The following is a 9,522-nucleotide window of genomic DNA, read 5'->3' on the forward strand; positions in this document are numbered from 1 at the left end:
TTTTAGGAATGCAGATATTAACATGAACAGTGGTAAAGAGGGGGGCATATTTGAGCAATGATTTTTAAAGAGCTATGAATTTACAGTGCAATCCTAGCAAAAGAGAGGGAGAAAAGAACATCTATTTTGAGCTGCAGACATAATTGCAGCACAGCCGAGACTTCATAGTCCCCGTCCTCTCTATTCCTGTTGAATTACATGATTAAAAGTAATTATACGGCCGGGCGCGGTGGCTCAAGCCTGTAATCCCAGCACTTTGGGAGGCCGAGACGGGCGGATCACGAGGTCAGGAGATCGAGACCATCCTGGCTAACACGGTGAAACCCCATCTCTACTAAAAAAAATACAAAAAAACTAGCCGGGCGATGTGGCCGGTGCCCGTAGTCCCAGTTACTCGGGAGGCTGAGGCAGGAGAATGGCGTAAACCCGGGAGGCGGAGCTTGCAGTGAGCTGAGATCCGGCCACTGCACTCCAGCCCGGGCTACTGAGTGAGACTCCGTCTCAAAAAAAAAAAAAAAGTATACATATATATGAAGATGTTTAATTGTTGGAGGTAGGAGAATTTGTGGAGGGGGGGGTTGAGAATTCACCTGGCCAATGAGTTAAAAATGAGAAAAGGATTAGCAGTTGTCAAAATTTCTAAGTAGTTAAGTATCTGCATGGTGGGTTCGGTATAAACAAACATGGTGCTCTCAAATGACTGTTGATGGGCTATTACATTAGCATCCTGTGAACCCTGGTCATAGCTGGAAAGGAGTCTTTAGAGAAGTGGAAAAACCAGGTTCTTGGTACATAAGGAATATGTATTTTAAACACCCCCAAAGTATAGATTAAGACGTGATTGATGAAAAGTCTCCATTTTCTGATGATGATTTTATGAAACCAAAGTATAAGTAAGAACCAACCATCTGAGCGCCAGTAGAGAGTGGAAAATAGGGAAAGGCAACATCTCAGTATGATTTCTGGAGTGAGTAGTCGTTCTTACTGGCTAGGACCATAAGCTTCATTTGTTAAAAGTTCCCAGAAATTAAGCCTGAATGAGCTTAGAGCTTTTAATAAGTTACTTCCAGAGGTGCTTCTTTCTTCCCTCAAGTATACAGATTAACTATTTTTGTGCCGTGGGCCTTTTGACAGCCCCAAAAAGCCCGTGGATCCCATCTCAGAATGTTCTACATGTGTATTACATAATACTCACACATTCTAAATTTTATCTACGGACTCCTAGTTAGAAATCCCTTGTAAGGGGTGTTAGGGTTCTGAGAGAAGGCTGGTAAGTAATGAGGCTGGTAACTTATTTCAGCACCCTGTTCAGGACGGGAATATGTTTGTGTTTCAGTTATTCTAGTTTCCAGCTCAATTGGTGTTGGAGAAACTAGCTCACTTATAAGTGACTCAGATGAAAACCCACTGGGAGGCATTTTTCTTTAGTAAGAAACCCTGAGAACCCCTTTGAGGTCAATCTGACTAATTAAGAGAAAGAGGTTATAGATATCCCAGTTTTGACCTTTTGTGGATGTGATATATTATTGGCATCTCATTCTGCACAGTCCAAATGAGGTAGACAAGATAATGATTGGTATATAACTATGGATACCGAAGATCCACTGTAAGGCCTGCCGATCACTTGACACAGAAGGAGCCCCTTCCCTGAGGTTTGCTTGCTCGGGGTGGGGTGGTACTTTGCCCTAGTAAACTAGCAAGCAAGTCCGAACGTTAGCTCCTCCTCTGGAAGAGCGAGTTGTGGGCGGCTGGGCTGCGGGGGCAAACTCGCCGCATGCCCGCTGGCCAGAGCGAATCGGGGCCTGGCGTTAGGGCATCCAGACTGGCCGGCATGGTACAGGGCGTATTCCTAGCCGCCTTCTGCGTCATATGGGTGCCGCCCTCCAGCGTAGGAAAGACGGCCGCTAGGAGGGACAGAGGGGCCTTATCTGCCCGGGTCTTAATACCCCGGGCGGGGTCGGAAAGCGGGTTACAGAAGAGCGCCCAGTAAACTGCAGGGGTGCGGCTCGTCTCCAGGGACCGGAAACCCCCAGGGCCGCGCTAACCGGCAACAACCCGTAATCCGATCCTGTCTTAGGGATCAGAAGAGAGGACAGCTGGCCCGCGCGCAAGCTCAGTCCCTCCTCCGCATCCTACAGGAGGAGCCTCAGAAACGCACTTCCGCCGCGCGGGTCTACCTCCACGCAGGGCGCGTCCTAGGCCAGCTCACTTCCGCCCAGCGCTTTCTGCGGCTAAGGGAATCGGGGCTTTCCTTTTCTCCTATTCTTGCTCTTGACTCACCTTTTCCGTTTAACCCTTTTCTCCTCTTTTGGCCTCCAAAAAAGCAGTCGGCTGACACTCCCGACTTTTTTGTCTGGGACACCGTCAGCTCTCACTCCAAGCCCAGCGCAGCGGCCATCTTCGGTAAATCCTGACAGCAGCCCGCCTGTCCATTGTCCTGTGTGCCCAGAGGGAAGAACCACTCATTTTTCGTGATCAAGCTAGGGGAGGCAGGAGCAATAATGGCCCTGCTGTAGGGCTGGCTTTTATTTGAATTCCAACTCTTCTGCCACCTTACCCAGCTGTATCCAGATTTTAAAAGTTAATCTATCCCAGCTTCTTGATTAGGTTGATGAGATGATGCATGCAAAGCGCTTAGAACAATACTAGGCATAAAGTATCCGACATAAAGGTTAAGTAAAAGTAAGGAAAAGCTATGGAGATGTATTGAGTATCTCTTTGCCCAATGACATATTAGTCGTGTTAAATATGGAAAGTGCCTTTGATTAAGGCACTGGGAATGGCCTTTTCCCACCTGTAATCAGAGAGCAGCTGTTTGAGAACTCCTCAATATGTTTGCCATCTCTCAAGCAGCCTTTCGGGCTGCTAATTCCTAAGAAGTTTCCGTTTTTATTCAAATTGGCTCACTCCTTTTTGCAGGGTTTTGTACTCTTAAGGGTGGTGGACAAGCAAAGGTTTGGTAGCATCACATGTTTAATTTCACAGGGAAAATGGATATGAAACATCTTCCCAAGTACATCTTAGGCTGCCACTTGACAGCAAGCCATAATGCTCCCCAACTCTTGGGCCCTACACCCCTTCTCCCCCACCCCCGTTTTAATTCGTCGTTGCTCATGGACAGCTGGTTTGGGGACCAGGTGCAGATGATGGGAGGTGTCTTTAAAAAACAGCAAGTGAGAGATGCTAGTTTTGTTGTTTTAAGTTGCACTGATGACTGTGGTAGTTATCTGTGCTGGTGATAATTTATAAGGCGATGATAACGAATTAAACATACAAAAGATTATTATCTTCCACAGGGAAAAAAATGCAAACTTGTGACACCATTTATGATCCGCTTAGTCTTGAGATACTGAGTAATAGAACTTTCTCCTTCCAGGCTGAATTGTGAACTTAGGTTTGGTTTCTTTCTGCAATCCCTGCAGGGCCATAAATTCTTGGCCCTTCAGACTGTTTCTCGTTGGCCCGTAACAGACTCAGTGATACCATCAGTAACCACAATTCACAGTGGAGTCAAATTATCTTATTCCCACACCAGTTGGAGAACTGGAGATTCCTTAGAACTTTTAACTGTCGTGTTTTCAAAGTTGACATGGAAAATTTTACATGAAGCTTAAAAATACAACTAATCTGTGGTAATAGAGATGAGAAGAGGTAAGCTCTAAAATTAGAAGAGCAGTTCGTTTTGAGGCAGCATTGATTGGGAGGGAGCATGGAGTATATAATTATACATTTCTGTATAATGTAAAAATTTATAGATTTAAGATTTATGCATTTTATGTTAATTATACTACAATAAAATGAAAATGAAAGAATAAGACAAAGATCATACATAGTTCAATCAAATATTGTGTACAAAGTAATTTCTGTTAAACATTTTTATGTGTATATGTACCTTTTACATGTATATGTTAAGGATATGCATTAAAATGGTAATAACTTCCTCTGCCTATTGAGATAATGGAGAGTTTTGTTACTTTTTGTCTCTTTTTAAAAAAAACATATTCTGCAATGATAATGTATTGCTTTTGTAGTTATGAAAAACAAAAGTTATTTTGTAAATCTTTGTTACCGATAAGAGATGGGTGTTCTGTTAACTACTCAATTCTCATGTAGGATAACAAAATACATAATGTCTATTTGATAAATCGAGAAACAGAAGCATTACTTAGAAATCTGAGTTACCTCTAAAATAATGACTGGCATTTGAAGTTGAGGATGGGTCTTGAGTTCCTTTGATTTTAAGCTCTTGGATATGAGGGTTGGGTGAGTTCCTCTTTTTCTCTCTTTCAAAATATATGTATGTTTAACTTTGCTAAATAAAAGTTAAAAGATACAGTGTATCTCAGCGCAATTTTTTAAAATTTATTTTCATCCAGGCTACCCTTTCCCTTTGTCATTCAGCAGGCAGAACAAGGAAAAATTAAACTTCTAACTGAAAGGTACTTTGAATAGCAATCAATATCAAGTTACAGACAAAATATAAATATTGCTCAATATAAAATGAGGGTTTTGTTTTTTTTTTTGAGACAGTGTCTCGCTCTGTCGCCCAGGCTGGAGTGCAGTGGCCGGATCTCAGCTCACTGCAAGCTCTGCCTCCCGGGTTTATGCCATTCTCCTGCCTCAGCCTCCTGAGTAGCTGGCACTACAGGCGCCCGCCACTTCGCCCGGCTAGTTTTTTGTATTTTTTAGTAGAGACGGGGTTTCACCATGTTACCCAGGATGATCTCGATCTCCTGACCTCCTGATCCGCCCGTCTCGGCCTCCCAAAGTGCTGGGATTACAGGCTTGAGCCACCGCGCCCGGCCGAATGAGGAGTTTTTTTAATTGAGGGGACAGAAATACAGCTTCTCAGTTATCATAAATTGCATCATATTCTTCGGGAGGGCCTTTTTGGCTTGCATCCATTACCAGTTATATATCTTTTACTACTGTGGGAACTGTATTATCACAACAGTTAAAGCTTGTGTATTTAGCGCCCTCTAGTGCATTATCTTAAAGTAACATAGCATAGCTGCTAATACTCCAAGCAGCTAGAAGAAATGTAAATCTCAGTGCACCTCCCCTCTTTGCATCTACATGTTATTTCCTAGCCATGAGACATTAGGCTGTGACCTCACAGTAGTTCTTTAATCTATAGGGTTCAATTTTCTCATCTGTAAAATGAGAACGATAAAAAATACTAAATAGGGTTCTGAGAACTGAATGGTCTATGCTTGTGACATGAATGCCTGGCACATAGTAGAAGCTCGATTAGTGCTAGCTGCTCTTACATATAAATAGATCGAGTCAGTACTAACATGATTAAAGACAAGTAATCTTGACTCAGATGTCAGAATCTGCTAGTAGGAAAGTGGAAAATGTTAAAGAGGAACCAAAAAGTAAAGAATGAAGGCCTAGGTTTGCTGCTCATCTTTGGTTCCCTTTTGCTGAGTCAATTGATGCCAATTATGAAGTCTAGGAACATGTTAAATTCCTTTGCATCCTTCACAGTGCATATGATTGCACACTGACAACAAATATTTGTGTTTATGTCCAAGCTAAATGGTTAGAAAACAAGATGAAGAATGATAGAAAATAATACTTAAGTATAAAAATTTGTATTTGGATTGGACTTTCTGTTGTTTGAGGCAGAAGCCTTAAAGGCCATTTTTTTGGATTATAGCTTCGGAACAGACTGGACAAGATTTGTTACCCGTGTGCAAATGAGGAGCATAATTATACTATGTGTTCATATGTGACTTTTGTGACTCATTACTGACAATGAGAATAGTAGGTTATAGAATCCTGCTCTCATCCGTTCTCACACATTTTCAGCATTGCATAGGCTATACAGCTAAAATTTACTTCCTCAGACACGTTCCAAGAGATACCTTCTCTCCACATAGTCTACATGACGATCTATAGTTCTTTTCCTGCACTGACAGACATAGACTTTGGTACTTAATACCAGTACTTCTTGGGCTCTCCAAGAACCCAGTTGCTTGAGAAAAGCATTGGGTGCTTCTCACCCCAAGTCCCCAGAATCTTTGGTTGGGCCTGTATGTAATAAATGTCACCATTGCTTATTTTTCTTGTGTGCTTTATATTAGACATGTCACAGTGTTGTCTCCCCTTCCATTGCCTCAGTGCTAAACCAGACCAATTTTCTCATGAGAGGTACATGATATAGGTAACCATGTATTGTGCCTCTATTAATGCTTATACCCTATACTAAGCATTTTACATACATTAATTCTTTCACAACCACATCCAGTAACAGAGTATTCCCATTTTCCAGAGGGGAGAATTTTCCTAGTTCATACAGATAAGTGGCAGAGCCAGACTTCCAACCCAAGTCTGTCTCTAGAACCTGTGGCTTCAACACTGTATCAGAAACTCCAAAGGGAAAATTTTGAGTTGTGTGTCTCCAGAAATTCCTGCAAGGAATATCGTGAAGCTCCCTTCAGGCACTAAGCCATAAGTTCTGAGGCTTCCTCCTTTTCAAGAAAACCCACCTACCTAGCCCTGATAATTGTTAGAACTGTGATGACTCACATTAACTTGGCACCTCACAGTTTTCAGACGTTGGCCCATTGGGTATCTCATTTTATTTTCCAGAAAACCTTTTGCGTTCATCATCAACTGAGCCTCCAAGCTGGTGAAGCAAGTTCTTTTCTGGCAGAAGATTGCAGCTCCTATTATTTACCCCCCAGGGGATAAACTGCAAATCCCAGGCCTTACAGCTGGGAACACAGAGCTGGCTGTGCAAACATATAAAAAACCTTGAGGCTGGGCGTGGTGGCTCAAGCCTGTAATCTCAGCACTTTGGGAGGCTGAGACGGGCGGATCACAGGTCAGCAGATTGAGACCATCCTGGCTAACACGGTGAAACCCCGTCTCTACTAAAAAAAATACAAAAAACTAACCGGGAGAGGTGGCGGGCACCTGCAGTCCCAGCTACTCGGGAGGCTGAGGCAGGAGAACGGTGTAAACCCGGGAGGCAGAACTTGCAGTGAGCCGAGATCCGGCCACTGCACTCCAGCCTGGGCGACAGAGCGAGACTCCATCTCTGACAAAGCAGGAGGGGGGTTCACACACTGGCTATCCTGATTACAGTGCATTGGGCAAGGAGCTCTCCCACTGGAAGCTGTATCACAGAACCAAAGGAACTGCCTTGGCGGGCAAAACCACATTCAGCAGTCCTTCAATCGGCCAGGGCCTTCCCTGCCCGTGTGCTCATTCACTTATACTACCCATGTGGTCTCTTACAATTGCTTTTCCTCTCCTTAACTCTCTTTTCTTACCCCAGCCCCTACCCCCAACTCCCTCTTGTCCTTAAAAGCTTCTTCTTGGTTTACACCTTAACCTCTTTGTAGGATCCCAGTAAATGCCAAGGCTTGTGAAGGTGGAAGATTATAAATCAAAGCCACAGACACAGACATGGAGGAGGAGCCACCCAGGGGGTGGAAGGGCCACAACTTGAAAACAAGTGAGCCTCTTTCATCCCAGTGGGATTTTTGTTTTTTAAGGTCTGCAGTTCCGGTGGGGCACTAAATCAGAAGCTATGGTTTCTGAGACTTACAGGAAGAACTATAACTAGATAGTTGTCCATATGTGTTTCCTGAGTTTCAGCAAAACTTGGGGGCCTAGAGAAATCCTGTTATTTAAAAAAAGTGTCATTTCTCCGTTAGCAAAATAGGTTTCACATTTTAAAAGTAGCTTAAAGCACAGCATCAACCATTCTTTCGTCCACAATTGAGACGTTCCATTAAATGATAGAAGGGGTCAGCTTTGAGAGATCTGACTAAATTTCATTTAAGAAAAATTTGTCAGTTCTCAATTATCTGTGCTAGTGGAGGGGATCCAGGGACAGAATTCCACTGGGACTCTAAATCACTGTTCATTTGCATTTGGCATTATGAGGCATTTTAGTAATGAACACTTTAATATGGGTGTGCCTGCAGTTCTGGAAATTTACAACTGTTTATAGCAAATAACAAAGCTACTCAGTGAAGATGCTGACAGGGCTGGAATGCTGTCAAATGACTTTTCCAGCCTCTGGACCAACTCTGTTTACTGAGGCCTGGAAACAAAATAGGCTTTGGCTTCAGACAGGAAGGTTTAAATCCTTAGACTCACATATCAAGTAGTTTAGAAAAAAAAAAAAAAAAAAATCCTGGTGCTGCTGTGTGATTTTTCAGATTCCTCATTTGAAAAATAGGAAAAAGAAGTAATATCAAGTACCTTGACCATGGTATCAGAGAATGACCTCAGAAGTTGTGAGGGAATTCTCAGACAAAACTTTGAATTTAAGTAGTCTAGATGGGTTGCAAGCTTCCATGAATAGAGGAGAGCTGCTAAGTACTTGGGTTAAGAGGGCTAGAGACCAACTCCTGTATAAATTGTGACATTCTGTCTATATAGTATAAAGGGAGCTCAGCATGACCTAAGAAGGTCACAGACCAGAATCACTTGACTGAAACCTCTGGCCAGTGACCAACCTCAACTCAAAGGTAAGTACATTTTGTGTTCCTAAGAATCCAGAAAGTTCGAAATGCCTATTAAAAAGTTGCTGCTGGCCAGGCACAGTGCCTTACACCTATAATCCCATCTCTACAAAAATTACAAAGAAGCCAGGCATAGTGACGGGCACCTGTAGTCCCAGCTACTGGGGAGGCTGAGGCAGGAGGATTGCTTGATCCCAGGAGGCAGAGGTTACAGTGAGCCAAGATTGTGCCACCGCACTCCAGCGTGGGTGACAGAGCAAGACCCTGTCTTAAAAAAAAAGAAAAGAAAAGAAAAAAATAGTTACTGCTTGCTAGAAGACTTGAGACCTTCCCATAGCCACATGAATGGGTATGGAGGTGAATTCGCCCCCAGAAGAGCCTTCAGATGAAAAGGTGGAAACCCAACACCTTGACTACAGCCTTGTGAGAGAACCTAAATTACAGGCACCTAGCTAAGCTGTACCCCAGATTCCTGACCCAAAGAAACTGTAAGATAATAAATGTTTGTTGTTTAAAGCTGCTTTTTAAAAAAGAAGTTTCTGCTCTATGGTTTATCCACAGTCAACTTATTCTGTGTGTTAATACGTGAACCATTATAATTCTCAATAATACATTTGATTTTGCACTAAGTGGCAGATGTGGCCTTGAGTTCTCCACAGTGCCCAAGAAGCCAGATGGCAAGAAGGCTCATTTAGGCAGCCCTCCTACACAAAACTCTGCACCACATGCACAAATTCTGAATTGCGTCTGTAGGAGGAAGGGGGTGGTTAGAATCGGGCAGAAAGAGTCAGAAACCAAGTGCCCAAGCATTCATGATCTGCTGAAAATACCAAGTGAATTTCTGCAGTTTCCTTACCATCCATATTATATAACATGCCCTGGATTAAGGACTCATTCTTGATCACTGAGGTACAATTGGGTCCTTGTGCCCATAAACAAAAGAAAGCTTGGCTAATGCAGTTGTACATTCTTTCCAAAGAACACATTTGTTTTCGATTAGGAAGTCAGAGCACTGTTCTGCTAAATGTTTAGATCT

The 9,522-nt window shown here is 43.0% G+C and overlaps 1 long non-coding RNA gene across 1 annotated transcript; it reads left to right on the forward strand.

The window, feature by feature from the left end:
- Nucleotides 1–484: 484 nt before the first annotated feature.
- Nucleotides 485–4,333, forward strand: LOC117073233. The gene is made up of 2 exons (XR_004433177.1): nt 485–2,403; nt 3,377–4,333. It is a non-coding gene; the product is annotated as an uncharacterized LOC117073233 (long non-coding RNA).
- Nucleotides 4,334–9,522: the final 5,189 nt, after the last annotated feature.

Source organism: Trachypithecus francoisi, unplaced genomic scaffold (assembly GCF_009764315.1).
Source record: "Trachypithecus francoisi isolate TF-2019V2 unplaced genomic scaffold, Tfra_2.0 Lachesis_group4, whole genome shotgun sequence".
NCBI lineage: Eukaryota > Metazoa > Chordata > Mammalia > Primates > Cercopithecidae > Trachypithecus > Trachypithecus francoisi.